Source organism: Falco cherrug, chromosome 1, assembly GCF_023634085.1.
Source record: "Falco cherrug isolate bFalChe1 chromosome 1, bFalChe1.pri, whole genome shotgun sequence".
In the NCBI taxonomy this organism is placed as follows: Eukaryota; Metazoa; Chordata; class Aves; order Falconiformes; family Falconidae; genus Falco; species Falco cherrug.
The window spans coordinates 78,182,817-78,208,182 of record NC_073697.1 but is presented as its reverse complement, the minus strand read 5'-3'; the positions used below and the strand labels follow the sequence as shown (position 1 = coordinate 78,208,182).

The window sequence follows — 25,366 nt, the reverse complement described above, 5'->3', positions numbered from 1 at the left end:
CAAACTTCAAAACCAATTACGGCACACACGGAGAAGCTGGCTGGCCAGAAAAAGCAACACAAGTTAGGAGGTATGCTCAGTATCTTACCGAACAGACCCAAGCAAAAGCATACATACCTTCTAAGACCCATGATAAGGCAATGTTATTAAATCAGCCCTTTCAAAACCCAGATGCTGCAGGTCATCCTTTTGGAGTAATTTTCAGTCCACAAAGGTGATGCTAAAATCACAGAGAATTTTCTGTTTGGACACAACAGGTTGCCTTTAGAGGCACAGCCAGAACTAGCATCAACTCATAAATTTAGGAGTGATCTGAAAGGGTAGCAGAAATGCTAAATTAAGCACACTTTCAACTTTCCAGATCTTTGCTTTCAGAGCTTAACCCTGGAAGTCTTCATTAGACATGAAACTTTCCATATGGAGCCACTGTGGAAAGACAATTGAAGAGTTTTCCATTGATACCTGCTTTTATCAGGCAAGAGATAACTAATCTTTCCCTGGCAATTTCCCTGCATTGTTAGCTTGCTTCGAATCCCTTACGTTGTCTAATTGCCTCTTTTGTTATGTGAATCTCCAGCCATGCACAATAGTGAACCCTGGCTGGTTACACACTGAGGCAGGTGCTTTAGTGGCTGCAGGGCTCACGTTATTAGGCACACACAGAGCTATTAATCATTTCAGTTTACTCTGAGGCACAAACCTGAATTAAGTCAGGCCACTTTCCTAAGCAAAACAATAGCTTAATTGTAATAGGTAAAGCAAAAGAATTTTGAGAGGTAGAGTTTCAGAAACCAGAGCAACTCCCCCCACCCCACCCCCAAATAATTAGGCAAGACAAGAAAATACACTGTAATTTAAGATTTAGGAGGTTTAATAGTTTGTTTTCAACAAGGAAAGAAAATTATTTTTAAGCTAATCTTATCGCCTCACACAGCCTATTTCCTTCAGATGCTGGATTCTTTATGGGAAAAATTTTCAGTACTCTCACATTCTGTGATCTGTAGCACTGCAATCATCCCATGGTATGAATGGTGGGTTTTTTTCACACAATGTGGATATTTAAACAGAGCGTGTATTTTCAAAAGAGTCTATGAAACTAAGTATAAGCTCAATTTCCAAAATATTTTTAGGTGTTGATTTTTAAGTAACATACAACAAAAGGGAAAAAAATAATTTTGTCAGAAACAATATAAGAAGGCATGTTTAAAATCCTGTTAGATGCTTACAGATGCTTATCTGTTGCTCAAGGTACCCACATACACTTAAAAATTTGGCTGCAACACATATATCCTTAGAGAATTTAATGTATTTGGCACCCAGGGATTTTGGAAATGGGATCTAGACTTTTGAAAACATTAGCAAGTAGTAGTATCATAATCTGTCTCACACGTGAAATGTTAAAATTGCCTCAACCCTTTCGGTTCATCATCGGACAGAATATGAGACTTACTGGGAGAACCAAAGTGCTTCCCCACAGAAACGGACTTTATACATTTATAAGATACCTCTGGAATTCTAAAGCTGGCTCTGCCTTCATAAGAAAATACTGCATGGAAATCCATCCCTCCATCCAGAACTAAATTTTAGAAATCTTGCTAGAAAGGTTAGCATCCTTCTCAAATTTGTACTGCTATATTAAGCAGATGAACAAGAAAAGATTTGTATGAAATACTGCTTTCTAGAACACACTAAAGCAGGAAACTGCATTAACTGTTAAGACTTGCCTTGCAGCTGCTGCAAATAGCTAGCCCATAGCAAGGAGTAATATAAATGTCAGCAATATAGTTCATAATTAATTCATAAAAGGTCTCTTATTTAATGATATCCCAAAATGGAAGAGACACTGCATTTTCTCCCATATGAAACTCTAAAGGATCACTTGGAGACATCTAGAACATGGATTACAATACAGCACATCTCCTATGCCAGTAGAGTCCCACAACCTAGCTTAGGGTGACGTTCACCTAGCAATAACCACATTTAATGTGGTCATATTGTATTGTATGTAACATATTGTATCTAAATGTGAGTTGCTCCATTTTCTGCACCCCCATCAATTGTGTGCTCCCACCACATCCCTCAGTCACACAAGGCAGGCAGTACGTCTGTTCAGCTTTTATTCAACCCCAAATGAGCACTGAATGAAAATAACTAAATATGATGAGTGGTATGTGATGAGTTCAGCAGCTGAGCAGAAGATCCACCTAGTCCTATGGCTGCACAATCTGATGCAAGGGTGACGCTGGTGGCTGGTAGGTCACACAAAAAGCATCCTAAAAATAAGCCCTCAGCCAAGATATTTGCAAAAAACCCAATATGTTACAGCAGGCTGTGTCTCAATTTGCTGCTGTGGCTTACCCAGCACCAAGGGCAGTTGGTGAACTTGCAGTATCGACTTTGTCTTGCTATAGTCTGTACCTGCAGCACATGGAAGGATTCCCCAGGGACCTACCCATCACAGCAGGCTAGGAGCGGAGCAAGGGCTGGGGTGCTGCTCCAGCCCTTTGAGCTCCCACAGGGCAGGAGAGCAGCAGGCTGGATCCCTTCAGATGGCAGCTAATGACCATCTGCAGGGCAGGGCTCAGCACACTTCTATCTTGGAGATGAAAAATACACCTTTGCAGCTTTATGGTAATCTTGGTAAGGCTGAGCACCCGAGACCCAGGCTTGCTGTATGTGCCAGCTGGGGTCTCCTCCTGCTTGCCTGTCTCCCACACTCATTCTATCTTGATCCTCTGAAGCAGAAAAAGGATCTAGAAGAGCTTGTGGAAAACTTTACACACAGCAGCACTCGAAAAAGAGATAAGAAGAAGGTGCTGGTGAATACTGTAATGGCATAATCTGCTTCAGTGGGAGATTCTCATCTGGCTGATGTATTTCATTTCTGACACATTACTGAAAGGACAGTGCAGAAACAGAGCTTTAAAAAAAAAAAAAAAAAAGGAGGGACAAGATTTGCCAGGGAATTTGGTACCAACACACATTCTAGGTAGACTTTATGAAGTGTGAAATGATGGCCTAGAGCTGGTCCTAGGAAAATCAGCTGTAAAATTCCATATACATTAATAGAAGAAGCAGAGTAAACCCAGTATTGACTACTTTTGAAGAGCCTGACTCTTAACAGTAAGAGTATTTATTTTCTAAATGTCATGCTATGTATAAATAAGGACACCAACAACTCCTGCTCAAACTCCAATTAGAAGAGAAGCATTTTGATTTATTTTAATGGAGCCCTGCTGAAGCTACTGCTCTAAAATATTATTAATACAACATCTGACTACGTCTGCATAATACATGTACTTGTATATAAATGCAATAGCAGAAGCTATCTGGAAGGAAAAACAACAACCTTGATTGTCTAGTGTTTCAGCACATAAAGAGGTGGACAAATGACTGTGGTCGGGATGAAGTCATTCTCACTGTATAGCATCAGGCAACCGGCTGAGTGAAAAGCTGCCTGAGGTTCAGCGAAGTCAGCCTGGTGACATGTAGAGCAGATGCTGAAAGTCTGGCAGCTGGAAATGTTGGAAGCACTTCTCATCGGGAGGTGGCAGGAAGCTTATGTCAGCTGGAAAAGAGCCTGGATGCTTATTGCTAGGGCAGCGGAAAGGGTTTTGACAGGTAAAAGTGTTAGTGAACAACAACTAGAGATAAGAGTGCAGATCCCTGGGAAGGCAGAGGAGGGCTGGTTCTTCAAGTTTGTCTTTAGAAACAGGGATACAACAGGTCACAGCAAACCCCCAGTTTGGGGCAGGGGCTTGCATAGTCCTCAAATCATCTGCTTAACTCCAGAAGAGAATTGTTAGTTTGGCATTTCATGCTCATTCTCAGTGTTATGGTACAAATGCTACAGCTAGCAGGGAGGTTGCAGATGGGGAAGAAAGCAGGGGGTGGGGAGAAGAAAATACTCATCTTTAGGAAGAGTTAGATTTGCTAGACTCAACCCTGAGAACCTGAATGACCAAAGTTTGCATACACTTAAGTCTGCACCTGACAAAGCACCTTCTTTTTGTATTTTACTTTCCTCTGGAGGCATTCAGAGTAAAGCAACAAAGACACAGCAGATGTGTCTTTGAGTAAATCTTATTTGGTCCTAAAAAAAATAGAGGTGAGAAAAAGCCCCAAATGTTCTTAATTGAGTCAATAAAATATATGTATGTTAAAGAACGGGAAAAAAACCTGAGGACTATGAAAAAATGCAGTCTTCAGAAAGACTGAAATGTAAGACCTTGTTAGTGGCTGTTTTTACTCCAGATCCAGTAAAAACACTAGAAACCAACAAAAAAATAGAAAGTCTTTTGCAAGTTCTTTTTCAACACGTTTCCCCAAATGTACGATATTGCGCTGAGATTTTTCCAGAGCAAGAGCCTCTCCAAAAAGTGTTATAAAAGTTACAGTATTGATAGCAATTTCAGATAACTGGAAAACCCAAGGTCTATGTCAATTTTCACACTATGAGAGGTTCCTTTAACCAAGTGCAGCTGGCTGAACTTTTTTTTCATTAAATGGTTTATTGGTTTGGATGACTCAAGTAAATTGGGGAAATTCACCTAGTGCTGTTTCTTTTTCATTTCCAAGGTTGGAAGTGGACATTTCTGAAATGAAATATTCCATTTTGGGTAGCAGACTTGCACAATCACTGGCAGTATCTGTACTCACTTATGCACACTCAAATAGATACGTGAGATAAGATGGTAAACACTTGTCTAGGCTGTGGAAGAGCCAGCTTTAAATCTGTCCTTTCATCCCCTCTGTGCTCCATGCCCCAGTTCGGATCAAGAACTCAACCAGTAATCAGAGAGTTTGGTAGCTACACATTTGAATGGGGAGTATGCTGGGTGTTTCACTCTCGACTTTTGCTACCGAACTTTTCCAAATTGTATAAAATTATATAATAAATTAGATGGAGAAAATAAGCTTATGGCCTGATGACTAGGTTACTCACTTTGCACAGCAGTGGGAGAACATGAAGTAGAGAGGTCAGAGCCCACCTCTGATCCTCAGCCTCTCTCTTGCCCCTGTAGATGTGTGTCATGGCCTCACGTCAGACTTGTAAACAGAGAAGACTCAATGCAAGAAACCTGACCCACGAGTCCTGATTTTGCTTGCTTGATCTGTTGGGGTTAAGTTTTAGTCTAGGCAACCTAGGAAAGAAACAGAGCTCCATTCCAGAATACTTCATTTCCAGTGTTAAGGCTTTCATCTGAGTGTTAGGTGAACCTTTACTAAAAGCTTGAAGCAGTTGGGAGTCTTGAATTTAAGTTGTTAACATCCCAGGTAAATTGCCCTACTCACTCAACCAGTAGATAAAACAGGAGAGCTGGGACTACTTCCCTCTCATGTTTATGATCCAATCCTTTGCTTTTATTAAACATACCTGAAAACCAAATGAAACAGTTTTCCAGGTGTTAAAAAAAGTTTCTATAACCCCAAATCAATCCTTGTTGCTGTGCTGACAATTCTAAAGAAATGAAGTTTCCATTCAGTTCATAACATATTTTTTTCAGTTCAGCTGCCAAAATGCTTTAAACCCAGCAACTCTTTGCACAGCCCTATAAATTAGGTTTACTAAAGGAAACAATTAGCAAGCTTGTAGCCTACAGGAATTCCAACTGGTGCTGCTACAGTGTATTGTTTAAGTAATTAGAAAATTATTCCAACTATTTTAAGTATTTGCAACACAAATGTGGAGCACATAGATGTGTCCTATTAATAATGGGAGCTATAAAAAGATTGAAAAGCTAGTCTGCAGAGGAGGTCACATGCTTATTAGTCTAACCAGTATATGCTTTCCATTGTCACCGAACAGCAACATTAAAATAAAATAGGACCATACAGGGAAATGTGCTCCTGCACTGCTAAATTTGTGAGAAATTAAGACACAGATGTGTCATTTACTCCATTCAAGCTTAAAAAGATGAGCATCTGGGTGAAGACATGAATATAGTAATCAGTGAAGTTAAGGTGTACCACCAGACTAGAATTCTCTATGAAATACTGAGCAGAACTATAAAATCAGCAGCAAGATGTCATGAAACCAAAATGAGTTTCCAAATGAGTGTCGATTTGCAAATGGAATAGCGTCAGTCATAAATGTTGATCTTGTGAAAACTAATTTAATGGGAAAACTGAGCAGAGATGCTCAAACCACATTTTAATACACTCTACAATCCTGAAATGCAATTAATCTGCTTAAGACAGTAATACTTCCAAGTAATGATTTGCAGCCTTAAAAAAATCTGCACCTCAGATTTAGCTATTAAGCTTTAGAGTTGGGCTAGCAGCCAGATGTTTATAAACTCTTTTCAGGTTACAATTTAGTTACGGTTACAGGGTTAGACAATGTACTCTCATTTAGCCCTTCAACTGACTAGCTTAACCATTATTTGACACTACACTCGGCATATGCACCCTGCTGCCTGCTACTGTCCGATGCCAAGTCATCTATTTCCTCGCTACTGCTAGGCTGAGGCTGCCCCATTCATCCCCGAGACAGCCTTCTTTCAGAGGAGCATTACAGGCTCAACAGACCTCTTTGTTGGAGCTCTCTTTACACCACCATTTTTTTTCACTCAGATTGTGAAAGGAAACAACAGGAGATGGAGAGAAGACGGACTGCTAACACAGTGGACCAGAAGTCATCAACCTCGGTTCTTTGAAGTGATATGCACAGTAAACACGGAAACTATACCAATATGTGGAATAATGTGGTGGTCTAAGTGCAGTTCCCAATAGACACGTGGACCTATATCTACAAAAAGTCAGCATCATAATCATCAATAACTGGCAACCTTCCCTGTTATTTACAAAGAGCTGCAGTGTAATTATTCACCCAGCTCCCATTGATTATAATGGGATTTGGCTGGATAAATCCCCATGTAACTCTTTGAAAATTTGGGAGCTTTCGGGCAGTTGCTGCTCAGAGGTGCAAAACTGAACACACATTCAGATGGAATGTGCTCCCTTCCGAATACAGCTAAAATGCAGCAGCAAGTATTGTGAACCTCTGACTTGATTGCTACGGTCTCAAAAGCTGTTGTGAGCTAGAAACGCACCTCCCTGCAGCAGGACAGCACAATGGCCGTGTGCCTCCTACACACAGGACTGCTGGAGCACATGCTGAACTTTGAAGACGTGTTTAATACCCTTTGACATCAGCAAGACTAAAGCGCACACACGACCGCTTCATGGCACAGATTTCAGCATGCGACCCAGGACATAAGGCATCTGGCAGCAGTCCAGAGGCCTTGCAGCAGCTTCAGTTGTCAGTAAAACCTGGGGAAGCTGCTTTGCATACACACCATGCTGCTCAGCAGCTGCCTGCCCAGTATGCCATGGGCTGGCGTGCTCCTTGCCCACACCACAAAGGCTTCCACAGCTACATCGCTTCACTCCTGTGATTCACCCTGTTGACTTCAGTGGGAGCAACACTCTGCATTTCAGCGAGCAGCAGGACCAAGGCCTTACATGATGGGGTGAAAGACACAGTATGCTCAACAACAAGCTGAGCAGGCATAAAGGACTCGAGTTCAGTGAACTCTGCACCGTTCAGAGAGACGTCCTACACCAGAGACACATGTACCCTTGCCGGAGCTGCTATCACTCATTTCTTTGCTGTACTCTGACTGGAATATACCTGTTATCCCCCAGCCATGCTACCTTTTTTGCTTAGTGCAGCACCCTATCACCCAGCTTCAGATTTCTCTCCAGCTCCCAGCTATCCTACTCTGTTCTGAGCTTCCCTGAAAGGCAGCTCCACATTACTTCAGTTGCCAGCCTGTAAGTTTACAAGCACACAGCACCTCACTGCTGCTGTCCGTTCTGTCCGTCAGTCTTTCCAGCACCCTCCCACTCTCTACCACTGCCTGCTAAAGCCGGGATGCCTTTGACAACATAAACACTTCTGGAGGCAAAAGTAATGTTGTTTCTCTATGATAATTATTTCCCATTTCTACGGAGGGACAGATGCCAGATAGTGCTGTTGTGTAGGATAGGTCTACACATGTTGCCTTTACCATGAATCCAGCACCAGTCTTTCAAAACATTTTATTAGTGCCCATATTCTGGGGTCCAGGGATGACAAAGGTCTCACTGCCTTCATTTTATGAAATGTGCATTTTTAGACTTCCTTTTTCAGAGGAAAAAAAAAAAAAAGGATAACTAAAAAACTAAAAATTACTGGAAAGAACTGTCTTGTTATTGTGGAAAATTTTCTGTTCCTAAACCAGTCACATCATGGGGGGAACAAGGGGATTGGCTCTTGAATTTTCATTACTCGAAGCAAAAAGGTTTGCTTCACTAACTTCTGCAGATATGAGGAGAAACACATTTTCATGTCCTGCTTTACGGCAGATTAACTTACTATTTTTCCCTTGTCTGGTGTGCTTTGCTGCTTTTTAAGAGCACTTCCTTCACAAAATAAAAATGTTCTTCTTTTATCTGACAATATCCAGAGGCTGGACATAAAATAGACAATGCACAGAGCACAGTGTGTGCATGCATGTTTCAGTGCATAGAAATTTGCACTTTTAATTTTAACTAGTGCAAATGACAATTAAAAGCAATAGCCTTTCAACTTTTGCAAGAAGAGGTCCCATTTTTGCATTTTACAGGGTAGTTAGAAAAACAAAAATTTATTGCCTGTATAGGGAAACAATTTTCAGCGATTTAAGCCTATAGTGAAACCAGCTGATGTCTGTCTTGCTTTATCCATATTGCTTTATTCTTTGATCATAAATGTATCCAATTAATATTTTTATGTTACTTTAGTCCCTTGGTAAATCGTGTGCATCATGAGATAAAAAAAGTTATTACTATTTTTTTATCAGGTTTTCCTTTCCAGTACAATATTGTATTGTAGTTATCACATTGAGAATTTGCCAGAATTATCTGAGACCTGCTCTGGAGCTTCAGCAGTTCTGACATTCCCACAAAAGTTCCAAGAAGAAAAAAAATCCGTTATTTCTGGCTTCCCAGGAGTCCCAGAACTCAGTCTAGTCAGCCAGAAAGAGTTGTAAGGCCAAAGCAAGCCTTTGAAGCATATCAAGTTTATGAAAACATAGGCAAATCCAGTAAAGCAGTCTTTAGGGGGGAGCTCAAAGAATCAAATTTAAAGCGTTTGTTGTGTTCTGCTGAATTGTGGGGTAAAGCTAACAACTGACAGGGCTGCCTGGTCGTCAAGAGATTGAGATGGAAAAACAAGGCCCCAGATGTTAATTGCACATGTAATTTAAATTGCTATGATTTGGCTTACACTTTCTTTGACAGCTCCTTGCCTTTGATTAGAATTCTGCCAAGTGCTCTGAGGCTCTTGTTTGATAAGTGTTGTAAAGGTACAGTACGCATGTACTGAACATGGGCACTGTTGGTTTATGCAGAAACATTCCTCTATCACCTAGTTTCGTTTTGGCTGCATAGTCCTACTTAGTAAAGCACTGATGAAAGAAAGGGAAAATGTAGGGTAACAATATATACAATGTTTCCCTTGAATATTTCTGCTTTGTGGGAGGTAAATGCTCTTTAGCCTTCAAATTGTCCAAAAAAACCCCACCCCATGCCCCCCACCAAAAAAAAAAAAAAAAAAAAAGAGATCCTGCTGTTGCATTTTAAAGAGCACTTAGAAATACAAACCCACTACTTTTACAACAGAAAAACATTTAGTGATTTAATGGTTTGATGCATATTCTGGGTTAAATGGCCAATAGAGAAGCTATACAACAAAACTGTGTAACATTATGACATGCAACCCACTGTATTAAAATATATACATATTTTTTTTAAAAAAAAGATATATCTACTTGTAGGGAAATAGCTAGGAAAGGTACCACTACCTTTTCTAGATAAGGCCTTTCCCACCAGTGGCTGATATTAATTAATTATATTACTGTAGCTTTTGTTCATGCACATACTAGGGGCTGCACACAGCCCTGCCACACAGGGAGAACTCTGTGGCAAAGACAGCACAGGTCTCGCTGGCAGGAGGCTCCAGCTGGGGAGTTGGCCAGCTAGCTGGGAGTGATTTGTGAAGCGGCCATACCTGAGCAGCACTTAGCTGCAAATCCAAGCCCCAAGCTGCTCCATACTGGTGCTGAGCCAGGCAGCCCTTGGGTTACTGCAGGGGGTGTCACACAACGAGGATCAGCCCCTGCTTCCCCTCATGGCGGGACTGGTGTCTGCTAGGAGTGAACAGTTATTGACTAACTACTGGTATTTCTCCCCTGTAAAACAGAGACACACTAAAATCCTCCTTCTGCACCACACTAAAAGCAAAGGACCAGGCTGGATGGGGTTTTGAGCAACCTGGCCTAGTGGAAGGTGTCCCTGCCCATGGCAGAAGGGGTGGAACTAGATGATCTTTAAGGTCCCTCCCCACCCAAACCATTCTGTGATTCTATGTACAAACCCTTGGCAACCTTGCCAGTCATGGGTGGCTGTCCCTTCAGGATCCTCAATAACAGACTCAGAAAGGGCCAGACTGCAAACCAACTCCATTTTGGCATCTCATGCATCAGATAATAAAACTAAGTAATTATCTGGCAACAACGAACAATGGTGGAGTTCGATGTGCTGCTGCCTTGGGAGGCTTTGAGCAGGCAGCTCAAGGGATCTCTAACAGGTCACTTCCCCACAGGAGCTCGTCAGGCACACGAAGAAAACACAACAGGGAGAAAAATAAAGGCACATATGTCCTCTTTAGTGTTGAAAATGAGTAGCAGAGGTGGGAGACACCAATGGCGGTGGCCTGGGCTGCACTCACACAGCCGAGTGCTGGGGTGGACAGAGCATGGTGCTACCTTGTCCACTCAAGACCAGCCTGCAGCAGTGCTGTTGCTCAGTTCCCTGCTGGTGACAGCGATGACAGTAAACCTCAGAGCGAGAAAAAACCCAGCCATTTGGTATAACGCTCCCATGACTCCGACTGGTGGATCAGGGACAGGCGGGCAAAGCTGAGCCCTGGCACCACCTGCCCCAGCACTGGCATCTGGAGGCTCTGCGTGCCCTGCACTGGGCTGTCACCAAATGGCTGCCTGCCAGGGCCACGTGCTGCTGAGGGGCCGTGGGCTTGGGAGGGCACCTGGTGGCGGCTCCTTCCTTCCCACCTGTGGCTGGAGGCATGGCTACCACCATGGTGCTGGTCCTGGAGGCTCAGCGGTGGGGCCAGAGGGAGAAGGAGAAGGGAAGATGGCACCTGGAGAGGGTCTGGTGGCATCAGGAGGTGAGGGGTGGCTGCCGTGAGGGGTGTCTGGCTGCAGCTGTGTGTGTGTCTGTGTGTGTACAGGCGTGCATGTGTGTGCATGTACAGGTGCGTGTGTAAGAGGTGCTGTTGGCACTTTCAGCCCCGTCGGCCCATGGGCTGTGAGGGAGCACAGGCCTTGGGGGAGGCCAGGCACTCCCCAGGCCTCCACCGGAGGGGCAGAGAGAAACGTGCACCTCGACACCTAAACCCAGTGCTCCTGTCCCAGGACACACGGGCATCCCTGCTTCTCAGCTCGCCGACTTGTCATCACCCACCCCCCGGCCCAGCTTGGCGGGGCTGGGACCCCTCCACCAGCTCTCCAGGAAGCAAGGCTGTCAGGCCCCTGTTTTCCCCTACACCTTGCTTCCCCCTTAAGCAAACGGAGCCATCGAGAGGCTTTCAACATTTTCCTGCACTCATACAGCTTTTGCAGGATTTTATGATGGCTGACACGGGGTGTGACGATAGCTCTCTGTACAACTCTATGCATTAATCATAGTTACTCTTCGTTAGGAGATACTTCGTAGTAGTATCAAAAAGCCCAAGCACAATGTTTGGGTGCTTAGTGGCTAAAGCACACATAAGAACACACAGACCTTCCCCCAATGACCTTGCGAACTAATTTAAAACAAGACACAATAAACACTGGAAAATCAGTACAACACTGAAATAAAGATGACATCAATGATAATGAGCAATGCAGGCATATTTGGAAAACCAGCATTTTGAAGACTAAAAAACTCCCAAAACTCAGTCATCCAGCTGAGGAAGTTAAAGCACACATCAGTGCATCTGCTTGTCTGCTCTGAAGTTTTTAATTTCACCCCAGTGTAAATAAACTGGGATTCACCTGGACTGTGACAAGAAAATAGCTCTTCTACTCAAATAAAAGTCATTCTGCCCATTCTTTTAAGCCAGTAGTGTTTTCTTGTCCTGTTGGTCCAGTTTTAGGTGGATAATGTTAGTTTCCACCTCATTAGCGAGTACTTCTTACTCAGAAGCCAGAATAGAGGCCTGACTGCACAAATGACATCTAGACTTTATCCCTGCCTGCTGCTGCTGAGGGATGCTGTGTTTAGGAAAGAGTTTAGTGTTTACAGCAAATACTTTTTTGCCAGGTCACAGTTTGCCACTACTGAGGACAAGGTCATGCCTGTGGCCTATGTTATTCACTGATCATCCATTATACACTCATGTTGCAGTCCCTAGCTGCATCCAAAACCTTTAATTGCCCTTTCCTGGGACAGGGCAGGGAGCAAATAGAACTTGTGGATACCTTAGTCTGGCTGCACATTAAACCAGAGCTTCGCTGTCCTCTTTCCCACTGCCAGCACCCACAACACTCTCCTTTGCTCCCATGCCATGCAGCAGCCCCCAGTGCTCTCCCCTACACTGCTTAGCCAGCCTTCATGGCCAGGGTTGCTCAGGGTTACTACACCCACTGCTACACACAGAGCACTGCGTTGCTGTGTAGAATTCGCCTCTATGCATTGTATTTCTCTGTGGCCACTGTCAATATACTCCACCATGCTTCCTTGTATACACTACTTCTGCTCTTCATTCTCCCAACCCCTCACCACGAACTGCAGCACCCAGGTAGCAGCATCTCATGGTACTTTCCTCAAACCCTCCTGTCCAGTTCACTGCCCTACAGACAAGGCCCATCCTAGCTGCCTTGTTGTGACAAGCCTTCACCTGCTGCTCTGGTCTTTGCCTTGCACAGCACACCCACCTAGCACAGGGCAGCCTTCATCACCAAGCCATTGCCACCACCACAGAGGAGGAGGAGAACAGTCGGAGGTTAAAAAGGGAAGTCTGGAGATGTAAAGATTAATTTCACTGTTAAAAACACTCCATGAACTGTTATTTTAAATGTTTTGGATTTTTAACTACTGCCACATCCAAATGCTGGCACAGATAGGCTGATACCTGAAGAAAAAGTGTCATTATCAGTATGGGTTGGGGGAAACAAAAAATTAGTATTTTGTACAAGTTCTTCGCTTTAATAAGTTGGAAATGAGTATACTAATAGAATATGATGAAATACTAGCAAATGGTCTGCTGCCTTGGAATTAAAACTAATTTTATTTTTAAGGCCCAGTAGCCTACCTCTTAACTAGTTCCTAGCTTGCTACAGAGTCAAAATGTTATTGTGTACAGTATTGAGAAAAGTGGGATCTAAACTATCTCAAGTTTATTTCCAGTTTTATTGAATAGTAACAACAGGAATCAGGTTCAATTAGCAAGATATGAATGCGTTTTCAGAATCTGCAAGTTGTCTGCTACTTGCTAGCTGGTAAACAAATAAATAATGCAGTGTGAATTGAAACATCTCTGCTTTGAGCTGTATAGTGTAATTGTTGCAATTTAATTTGCCTGTGATGAGACTACAGTTTGCAGATGTGTAGTCCAGTACTTTTGTAAAAGTAAATTAACATACATATGAGCTGCAAAAGCAAGTCTTTGTTTTATGGTATTTGCTGACTAAGACCGCACTGTCAATGCCTTCGCTTGACTCTGCAAAAGTATAGTGAAGAATTTTTTTCTTCTCTTTCTTCTTTTTCTTCTCTTTCCTCCAAAGAGATCATGAGTCACTTGTCTCATACTTTTTCTGGCAGAAACAGCAAAAGAGACTGAGGAAGCAGAGAGTAGCAGCTGGACATCTAGATAGTTTTGAAGTTTCTGCTAGGTGCAGCTGTATCTTAAATTCTTCTAGAAGTGTATGTCTTTTTCCAAGTGAATGGTGACTTGCGTTCCCTGTTTCTCCCTTAGACAAGTACAAGGTGCCACACAGTAACTTAAGGCAGATGGTAAAACTAGCATCTCCCTCAGTACTCAGCAAAACACCAGGACTCATTACCCATAGGGCTAAGATGTACTTGGCAAAAAACCAACATAAAGTGTCACCTTGACTTTTGAAGTTATATTAACAACAACAACCACTACCACCAAACATGGATATTTCAACTGAAAAACAGCAAACTTGCATAAAAATCAGAAAAAAATATTTTCTTGAGTTTCAGAATTTTTAGACTTATTTACACAATTGCAAGATTTGGAAGGAAAAACAAGAGCTAAACACCATCTTTGATAATGACCTTGTCTGACAGAACCCAGTTTGGAACCGGAAGTGCTACTTTTAAACTTCATCAAATACTCTCAAACTCGCCTTTTCAGCCTTTTTTTGTGTGAACTTTACCACATGCTTTATGGTGGACTTGTACAGCTGCCTAATTAGAGTAGCCAAAAGATCAGACCTAGACCTTTTTGATGAAGCCTAGGAGACATTTCGTTTAAACCTCAGCTTGCTAATTTTGTTGCAGTAATTCTGTCCTCATGTATTGAAGAGGAGGATTTGCTGCCATGGGAGGCCCATGGGGGCAGTGAAATATCCATCCATGGAGATAATAACTCAGCCCTGAGCAACCTGAAGTCCTTCACTCTGTTTTGGACTGGAGGTTGGTCCAGATAACTGCCAAGGTCACTTTTGGCTGAAGTTATGCTATAACTGTAGGTCTCTGGAGTATGCCATCATCCCTGCTGGTCGGCTACCCTGAGAGGATTCATTAGCTGCACCCATCGTACATCACAGCGATTGAAATTGCATGACCATCATCTTTGGGTTTCCAAGCAGCTTCCAGGCGAGAGGGGCAGAAGGAACTCACCAACATGTTCAGCAACTCACAGGACAGAAGGGGTGGTGAGGTTTAAGAGGAGAAAACCCATCTGGCTGTTGCTCACTATGAAGTTATAATACTTGGTTTGAATGTGTTTCAGGAAAATTATTTATTATCAACAGATTTATTATCAACAGAGGAACAACGGAAGCAAGTTAATTTACATACCGCTTGTAAATGTTTTGTTAAATGAATTGTACATTTATAGCAATATCAGAAACCTTTAACATTTTCTTCACAGAAGTGTCGTTAGTAAGGAATTTTCTTTTCTTGAGAAGTTTCACTGGAACTTTTTATTCTGTCAGTTTAATCAGTTGCTCAGCAAAACAAAATAGGGAACAGCTTTACAGCGATCATTACAGAGGTTGCTGCTGGCAGTACAACGTTTTCCTTTAGGTACAATAAATATAACACTTCCTGTCCTTGCAAGTCTAATATAAAGAAATGGTCCTTCAACCATCATTTTAATGCCTGCTTAAGGTGGGGGGTGGAGAGAAAAGCCTGTTATCTCCCTGTTGCTGCCTTTAGGATGCATATTAATTATGCTATCTCCAGCTGTAGACTTGCCCACCAGCCGGTGTGCTGCCCATAAGGGGGCACCCTTGATTGCAGCCTGAGGGACACCAAGTCCATCACACTGATGAGCTGCTTCCAGAGAGTTAACAGAAGAAGGTGTGGTACTTGCATAAAGCTGGAAAGACAGACATTTGACAATGGTATCGGTACCCACTTTGGTGCTGCTGTGGCATCCAAGCACAGCATCCATCACGTAGCCATTTCTTTTTAAATGTAAAAAAAGCATGGCTACTGTTGCACATTTGCTTCTGAAGAAGGGGTAGAAAGAACCACGTTTTAAACCTATATCCACTTTTCTGCGAAGTCAAAAGGTTTAACTGAATTCTAAGTTTGCCCAACATGGGATAGCAAGTGATAGCAACAAAGAACGGCTTTGGGCTTTTGCATACTTCCTTGCCCAAATCTGGATCCCAACTGGTGTAACACTGGCTGTGGCTGGACAGAGTAGATGCTGCTCATGAGCCACCATGACACAAGGTCTCAATCCACATATCATCCATGGTAGGTGTCAACCAGAATATGCTGCTGCTGCCTTCCAGCCCATACACACAGTGGTTCTCCCCTCAGGGACCAGAGCATGGAAGGGGAAGGGAGACAGTGCATGTCTGTCTCTTTAACTTCGTTTCAGGGTTAAGTTGGGGTACACTCAGCGCATACACAGATCTAGAGGCGAGGAGGTGCTGTTGAGTCCTGAAATGTAGGCCCAGAAAGCTCCAGGTCAGAGGAAAACTAACATCCAAGTTAATCTGAGTCAAGCACAGATGAAGATCAAGGTTCTTACTACATGGGCATGATCTAACACAGAAGCTCACTCAGCTTTGGTTATGAAGGAGGCTGATCTATAACTCCAAGACAATCCCCTCCTTCCTTAGGGGCTCAAAGACACTTTTATTACCTCTAGAAGGAAGATATATACCAGCTACATTTCTCACTTTATAGGGAAGGAAGCTGAAACGGGTTTAAGCCCTCTTCTGTGTTTGCATTTACCTTGGGCTAGCAGATTACGTGGGGCTCAGATCCGTGGTTATGAAATGCCTGCTCAAAGTTTATAAGCAGTATGTATTTGTGGCTATATTAATGTTCAGGACCAAGTTACTAGAAAAAGAAAAGAAAAAAAAGACAACTGTCTGCCCATTACTTTACTACACATTTCCTTTTTCAGGATAATAGCTCTAATTACAAAGACCAAGTATTGTCACCTAGTTTGTTACCTTCTACCTTCGTGCATAACAACACTAACCTATTTCCTCATAAAGTATCTCTCAGTACATAGGCTTACTGTCCCCTTTAGGTATAAAAAAAATCAATCTAGACTTTTTTTTTTCTTTTTTTAATAGCACGCAAATTTTTTTTTCTGTTTGCAACTCTGGAAGATGCATGGGAAGCACCATGGCTCTGAATCAATGCGAATGGAGATGGTTCCTGTTCTTATTGCAACCTTGCTTGTTGCCCAAATCCTGCATGTTCAGTGGAAGCAAAGACACTGTCGATGGCGCAATGTGAATAGCTTGTCAGAAAGACAGCAGGTTTGGAGCTGTAGTGGTTAAGACATCATCTTTCTCAACTAACAGTTGGGAGTCATGACATACTCCTAAGTGTTTACACCTAGACGACCGAGCCTCTGTGGAAAACAGCAAGCCATGACTCTTGATCAGGTGAAGAATAGCTTTTATGTAGGAAGAAGAAACAACTTGTATTTTATTTTCTGTGTATGCATACTGATACTATAGTCAGTCTTTAGCAGGTGAAGGCTTTTAAGGAAAAGGCTTTGAGTTTTCAAACAACTGTCTAATAATGGACTAGGTAGGAGAACAAAGTCACTACCCTTATCCAGCTAAAGTAACACTACAGAGGGTTTACTGAATGAATTCAAGACCTCTATTCATCAAGTTACTCATGCACAAGCCTAATTAGTGAGAAAGCTTGTCTTGTGGTTAAGGTGATAAAACTGGGGCTTATGGTGCTTCAGCTCACTTCCTTTCCCCTACCACAGACTTTTCTGAAAACCTGAGAAAACTAGAGTGACATGATTTCCACCCCTGACCTCCCTATTCAATAGGTAAAAAAAAAAAAAAAAAAAAAGTTAGGCATCTCAGAAAGGGACAGTTCTTAAAAAGCAATGTGAGTTTTCAGTGAATGTTAAACAGATAATGGGGATTACACAGATGTTTCAGACAGGCAGAATTTTAAGCACACAAGCAGCTGCTTAGTTTTCCCATCTTCATCAGCTGTTGAGTGCCCTAAGCCATTCGTAGATTGAAATCCAGTTTTTGGTAAGTGAACTTCTTAATAGTAGTGGCATCAATGACTGTCACAATCAATACTTTATGTCTTGACAATTGCTCTTCAGACTCTAAAGCATCATACCTCCTGATGTGGCAGGTCTGTTAAACGCTAAAGAACAAAACCTTGATACAATTTACAGAAACTGTTTTAGTATGGGATATAAACCCAGCCTTATCTATGACAGCTTTACTGTTAGTGGAGTTTCACAGTGGCATAAAATTGCAATACAGAGGTTGTGAAACAGGCTCTTCAGCTATACTTTACAGCGTTAGGAGCAGTGATGAGATGTTTCTCATGGCAGCATATATACAGGTGAAGTGTCTAATGAAATCATAGGTAGCACAGCTCCCTGAGGATTTTAGATTCATGTCACTAATTCTCTACCTTTAGAAACACACACTTCTGACCCTGAGCACACACAATACCTGAGCATGTATAGCATAATCATATACAATACTGCTTTACCATTATGTTCTCTTTAACTTCTCTTCTAGACCAGTTCTGCTGTATGATTCAATAATTTTATGCTCATGTCAGCATCTCAGTTCAGGCTTTTCAAGTATTTTTTCTATTAGTTTTTGTCTTATTGATTTCAACAGACCTTTAGACTAAGGAACACAACACTGAAGTGACTAAGTCACTCACACTGTCCATGTCTTTGTTTTCCATTGAAAATATTTTGCATGAGACTGGTATTGAATCAGTGCTGATACACACCTGAATTCTAAGTATGCGTGCAATGATAAGCAGCTTGGAAAGTCCCTATCTGACTGGGAAAACCTGTGGGAATCTAAAAAGCTTGCACTCTGTTGCTTTGGTGTTATCCTCCTTAGCAGTACTTAAAGCTGACACGTACTACGTAGGCCTAACCTCTGTCAAAAATGCCAGTAGCCTAGACCTCCTACAGTCTTATTACTTGTTTAGCTTAGTCTTCAGCAACTGAAGCTTCATTCCCAACTATTTGTTTATGGTAGCCAGTCACACCTACATAGCCAATATGGAAAAAAGGTACTTTTAAATGCATTTAGACTAATTTAGGGAGGCTCCAGTACAACTACAGCCATTGCAACACTTTAGTAAGACTGTGATTTTTATTTTTTTTTTTTAGTTTTGCAGTGCATTTCAAAACAAAAAAAAAAAAAAACCAAGACCATCTGCACTAGAAACACGTTGGGGCCTCAATTTTCAGTGCATAGCTGCGTGGCAGCAGCAAGACCTCCTTCTCCAGTAAAAGAGGAACAGAAACAGAGCCTCTTTCAGTAAAAATAGTAGCACCAGAAGCTGACATTTGCACTGAGAATGAGAAACTCGCTTTGCACTTTTTGGCCGTTCCACTTCATGCTCTCTTTAGTTGGGAGAGGAATATTTTCTCACACCTACCACCTATCTGTGTATGAAGTTACTTTACGATAGTGAATGCTACTTACAGTGTATCTCTGCCAGTAGATGGATATTGCATTTATTCCATGTTAGGTAACAAGAGTGTTTGTCATCAAAGCAACTTACAAGTTTGTGTATTAATTGCTTTAATGTTTCATATCCAGATAGTTTTATAGTTTTTGAACATATTGTTGATCTCATTGCATTAGCTTGCTTTCTTTAAAAGTATGTCATGCAGCAAAGTTAGAAATTTCTGTCAGCATAGTAACTGCCAAAATCTGATCCACTGTGCTTTAAAGGGTAACAAATAGGACAAACGTTGATACAAAGTAGAATGATTAATGAGATCCTTACCCAAGACATATGAAAAATAACTAGTACACATTGTTATATTAGCTAAAAAAACCTTCTGATTTAGGAGCAAAAACTGTAGATAGTCACATTTAGGATGTAAACTACTTCGTTAATGCATACAGGAAATTGTCCATTTAACATAAAAATAAACAACAAGATCTACTGCTTCCCTAAGTACGGGCAGGTCTAGACTTCTGCATTACAGTTCTTCCAGGTGGCAGTTATTATGCTTGTGTTCACGTGCATATCATTTTTGTTTGATTTGGTAGGAAACATTTAAATAAGTCAAAATTTGAAAAAAAGCCACATGCTCACTAAAGAGAAAACAGCCCTCTACTTTTGCTTGCTTATGCATTTCTCTTCCTTGCTGTCCAGCTTTTGACCTTTTGGTTTATGCCTGTGTAGTTCACATACAGGTAGGTTATGCGCAGCAGTATCTAATACTGAAGAAAAGAAACCAAACACTTTCCCCTGCCTGTAACAACACACTTGCATCTTTAGGAGCAAAAGAGAAAAGAAATTGGATGAAGAGGTAGAACACATTATTTTCAACGGGAGGCTCCAGTTCTTTGCTCAAAAACTGCTTTTTTTTTTTTTTTTTTCCTATTTTCTGTCCCAAGAAATCAGAGAAACAAGTAGCCAGCCCTCCATTACATATCATGGCTTGGAAGGCAGCATCAGGCAAACCTTTCTGTCTGATTCTTCGAGGTCATGGTGGGTGTTTGCACATATACATCCCTGCTTTGGATGCTTACGCAATTCTTAGACATAGTAAGAGCTCAGAGGGAATTGCACAGTCCTGTTAGTAGAAATAAAACAAAGGATTGCAGTCATTGACTCCCACCCTCCCCTTCAAAGTGCTTTGCAAACATGTAAAGAAGAAAAGTTTGGTTTCTTTTTGAAAGAAAAAGGAAATGAAGGTCCAAGGGAGCATAAAATCAGCCCTAAATGGAAAGGGCATTCATTAGCTTGCTCAAAAAGAAAGAAAAAAAAAAAAAGTAAGAAAGCAGCTACTACTTACTAGATGCAAGAGAAACAGCAACAGCATGTATCTTCCAAAAGAGCCTTATCCAGGCTTATCAAGAATGTAAAATATCTCCTGGGGGAGGAAAAAAAAAAAAAAAAAGGCAGGCATACTAGGAAAGCTCCTATTTCAAAGAGGCCAGAGCAAAAAAGTTGCAGCAAAGCAACCAAGGCTCAGCTGTAGATAATTTTGGCAAGAGGGAAGAGATTACCCTTCACCAGATGGCTACGTATAGAGTAACAGGGGTGTTATCCTAGCACGAGGGGGTGGGGATAAGGAGTAGGTTTTTTCTAGTAAGTCTTAGCCTGAAATAAAATGTAGGCTACTGACAACTGTGGGTGGTTTTTTTTCTAGATCGTTGCTGACAGTTTGGGGTTAACTCCCATATGATGAGGAAGCAGATTAAAGAAACTGATAATTTTTCAGTTACTTTTGAGAATTTTATTGTTATTTGAAATTTAAAAAAATAAATGTGGAGCCTGTGTTCTGCCAGTTCACACTGTAAAAATCTGATTTTTCAATAGGCTTGTATCTGTGTTCAGATAATGCTCTCATTTCTCCATTTCACTCACAAACTTTGCACTCCTCTAACCCAGTAAGATGTGCTTGCAACTGTAGTATGTGCTCTGGGATGTGAGGCGACAACAAAGAATCCTAGTCAGAGAATTAACATCCTTGAAAAAACATTCCTGCCTTGTCCTAGCCTATCTTATTCATTTTTCTCAACATAAAGGCAGCAGTCTAGCATATCAAATGGGGAAGGAAGGGAAAAGCTTATTAGTGCTTTGACTCTGTATTTTCCCAAAGGAAATTCTCACTATCAGCTGATTCCTATATATACTATCCTGGTACTCAGCTGATTCCTATAATGCAATTTGCTTGCTGTCAGAAGCTGTCTATTGATGAAAGTTAAAGAAATATTATATATGTGGACAAAATTTTTCTCCTCTTGCATAACAGAAGTCTTAAAATATCTGAGATAAAAAGGCAGATTTGTCATGGTCTCCGAACAATCTCAAAAACAAAAGCTTTACATCTAGTCCCATAGGTGGTTGCCCATTTTACTGATTGTGTATCTTGTACCATGTGACAGTCATGTAATGAGAACTTACTTTGGAATACAGTTGAAAAATGAAGCAGCATAGTTATGACAGCATTTATTTCTATACCTAAGTAATGAGGCAAATCTTGAAAATAAGGTTGGTTGATTTACTTAATATAGAAATCCCTGCCAGTTTCCAATGTACTATCAAAGTATAAGCACATTATTTAAACCTTAAAAAAACCCCAAACAGCTGATTTATTATTTCTTCCATGCATATGCTTTTGAGTATTTGAATATGTCCACATCAAAAGGAACTAGATTTTTAAAGAGCCAGTTAGCTTGCATTGCCAAGTTAACAAGTTCTGGTAAGGTCAGTCCCTCGCAATAAATCTAATTATTACAGTTATTTTCTTTATGTATGCAGTTTTCACCATATGCTATAAGATGGAAAGGATAGCGGAATAATGCTCTTCTGCTGAAATTGCTGGTGATAGGCATTCTTACTCGCTCGGAGTAGTGGGAGCATTGTGAGGGAAGCAGAGGACAGATGGACATTTTTCACTTGGTGCTTGTATGACCTATTTAATCTGCATAATTAGACAATGGGAAAGTTGTCTATGATGCTGATGCTGACTTCACTTCTAGGTCTTTTTGAGCTCATTTAAAGTACGGTAATGAGAAAAACATTTTACCTTTGGGCAGCAATCTGATTTGTCAGGAAATTCCTCTTGCTATGATGGGTGGATGAGGAAAATTTGGAATAATATGATCCAGATGTTAAAGCTCCCATTTAGCAGCAATACAGATGTATTATTTTATGGAATTGTCCAGATGGTGACCTTTCAGTATTAATAATAAATCAATACTGGGGGTTTCATCTGCATAACTCGATTCCTATCTTTTTCCTCATTTAAATGACAAAACACTAATACATTTCATGTAAAGGCTAATAGTATTAAAATTCACAACCTGGAAGACATAAAAATCAATAAGAAAATTTGAAACAATTACTGCAAACAATATATACCAATTGATCTGATAACAGCATCCCCAGAGCAAAGGTTGTGATACTGTTTTTTTATTTAATTAGCATTTTATTTTACAGCTAACATGATAACAAAGTTCTGTTACAGGTTTGTATTAGAAAGTAACTACTTTACTGAAGATGCATGCCTGTTCAGTTTGGGCTTTGTTTCTTCAGACTTTACTTTCAGTCTACTGAAAAAAAAGCAACACACAGCACGTAAGCGCATTGGAGGAGGATCATGTCTGACTAGCAAGGCAGGCAGGCAACAAGGAGCCTTTGGTGGCTTCTGGTGAAGGCCAGGAGACCTCAGGCTCCATGTTCAGGGATGTGTGTGGACCACTGACCTGCAGCATGCCAGAAGGGCTGTGCAGCATGGAAGGAGCTGTCATTTTTATGGTCACAAGCAGCAGACTTGTAAAGGTCACAAGCAGGTCCTGTAAATTCAGGTGGTGAAATGCATCAGTGATGTGATCTAATGATGCTGTGTGGTAACAATTTTACAGGAGTTTCTATCTGTTAATATATTTAAACCTACATTGTGAAATACCGGTTTGCTCAATAGTTATATGCTTTCTGGGGTTTCGGGCAGTCTTTTCTAAGTTTCTTTTTCTTAGAAGAATCATAATCCAGTCCTGCTTCAACTGAAATCTGTGGCAAAACTGTGTTAGGTTTTACAGGGAGAAACACACATTCCTTCAGAATTCTGCTTCTTGGATCAAGGAAGGAGATTCTTCTTCCATAGAAATAGATTTTTACTCTAGATGGATTGTGCTTTTTGTTTGCTTTTAAAAAAATCCCCCTGCCCCAAATCAAACAAAAATTTGAAAATCATCTCCCCTTAGGTTTATTTTTCTTTATTTTTAGTAACCTGTCATGGTTTAACCCTGGTGGTAATTAAATGCCATGCAGCCACTCACTCACTCCCTTCTCACCCAGAGGGATGGAGAGGAGAATCAGAATGGAATGTGAAACTCAAGGGTTGAGATACGAACAATTCAATAATTGAAATAAAATAAAAATGAAAGAGCAACAATAATAACAACAATAACAGTTATAATGAAAAGGAGGGAGAGAGGGAGAGGAATGAAATCCAAAGGGAAGGGAGGAAAGAAAAACAAGTCATGCACAACACAACTGCCTGCTGACCGATGCCCAGCCAGTCCCCAAGCAATGGTCAGCTCACCCTGACCGATGCCCCCCAGTTTATACACAAAGTGTGACATCCCATGGCATGCAATATCCCTTTGGCTAGTTTGGGTCAGCTGCCCTGGCTGTGTCCCCTCCCAGTTCCCTGTGCCCCTCCAGCCCTCTCGCTGGCAGGGACTGAGAAACTGAAAAGTCCTGGACACAGTATAACCCTCACCCAGCAACAAACAAACCCATCCGTGTGCTGTCAGCAGTGTTCTCGCACCAAATCCAAAACACTGCACCAGCTAATAAGAAGAAAATTAACTCTATCCCAGATGAAACCAGGACATAACCTTTCTGTAAAAATGCAGGAGCTAACTCTACAAACATGTATTAAAGTCAGTCCTGCTTTATCTTTGTCATCATTAGGCTTCCACAATTCCAAATCCACAGTTCATTGATGTAATCACGGAGAGAACTGATATTACAGGGCTTTTGACTCTTCAGTGGGTTTCACATATTTGCTTGTTGGAAAAGAAGTAGAATATTTCATCACTGTGGGCAATTCAAGCAAATATACATACTAAGTTTGAAATAATTTCATTTAGAAAAAAAGGTTCAAAAGTTCAAGCCACAGCATTTTGTTGTGCTGTAGGAAGAGTTTTCAAGGAAAACTTTTGGTGCTGTGTTTGTGTAACTGAGTGGCATCCCAAACTAACACAGCCAAATGTGCCTTTCTACAAGTTTGTCAAAGCACTTCTAAGGCTTAAAGGCCAAACTGCCTCCACCAGTTTCAGAAAGCTGCTCCCAAAGACTTAGTCCTGCAGTCACCATATACAATTTGAGCTAGAAAACAAACTTTAATGTTTTTTTCAGTAACATTAATTCTATGAATAGGCAGTTTAGTTTTTTGAGGATTGGATGTGGGAGTCTGATGAATTGTATCTCAGTGTTATAACCATTTACTACACTGGGATCATTAATTATTTACAGGGTGCAAGGCAGACTAACATTGTACTCTAGGGTCAAAGGCTCTCCTGTGTCAGATGCTGCACAAGTCACATTATTTTTGTACGGGTTTTACAGTTTGGCGATCTGTTAATCAAACCTAACCATGCAAAATGGAGCCATAGGATGTCGTTACTTGGAAATTTCTGTCTCAGTTTGGCCAAGTTGGTCACACTGCTGCAGATGTGGGTCGTTCCTCTTTATTTCACTGTCAGACCTTACTGGTGGAGATCCTGTCCATGTGGGGAGTGCTCTCAGTTATTGCCATTCAAATCACTTTCAGAGCAACCCACAAACCTCCCTTGGGAAGGACACCACAGTATGTCCTTTTTTGTTGGTTTTGCCTTTTTTGGTTTGTTGTGGGGTTTTTTTGGTATTGTTTCTTATAGGAAACCTGTAGAAGGAGAAAAGCAAATAAGAATTTCCTGGAACAAATCTTCACAGATTACAAAAAGTGTGATTAACAGTTACATTTGAAGTAATCTTCCAACTGCAATATGAATAAGTTCCTCTAAACCACTGTTTATCAAACATGGCATGCAAATGAAAAATAATTAAACAAGAGTTAAAATTAAATTAATTCCATCAGTTCCATCTTTGTTTTTCATTTTGCAGACCCTTACCA

General features: G+C 41.2%; 1 long non-coding RNA gene across 2 annotated transcripts in view; it reads right to left on the bottom strand.

The window, feature by feature from the left end:
* Positions 1 to 24,764, bottom strand: part of LOC129737305 (uncharacterized) — a 34,363-nt gene extending 9,599 nt beyond the window's left edge. Inside the window, exons 1-2 of one of the 2 annotated variants that reach the window (XR_008735037.1) lie at positions 22,950 to 24,764; positions 20,531 to 22,796 (exon numbers count right to left, since the gene is read on the bottom strand). This is a non-coding gene — a long non-coding RNA (uncharacterized LOC129737305). Of the gene's footprint in view, positions 1 to 20,530 lie in introns of both variants that reach the window. The other variant, XR_008735031.1, reaches the window with a different exon arrangement.
* Between the last annotated feature and the right edge of the window lie 602 nt (positions 24,765 to 25,366).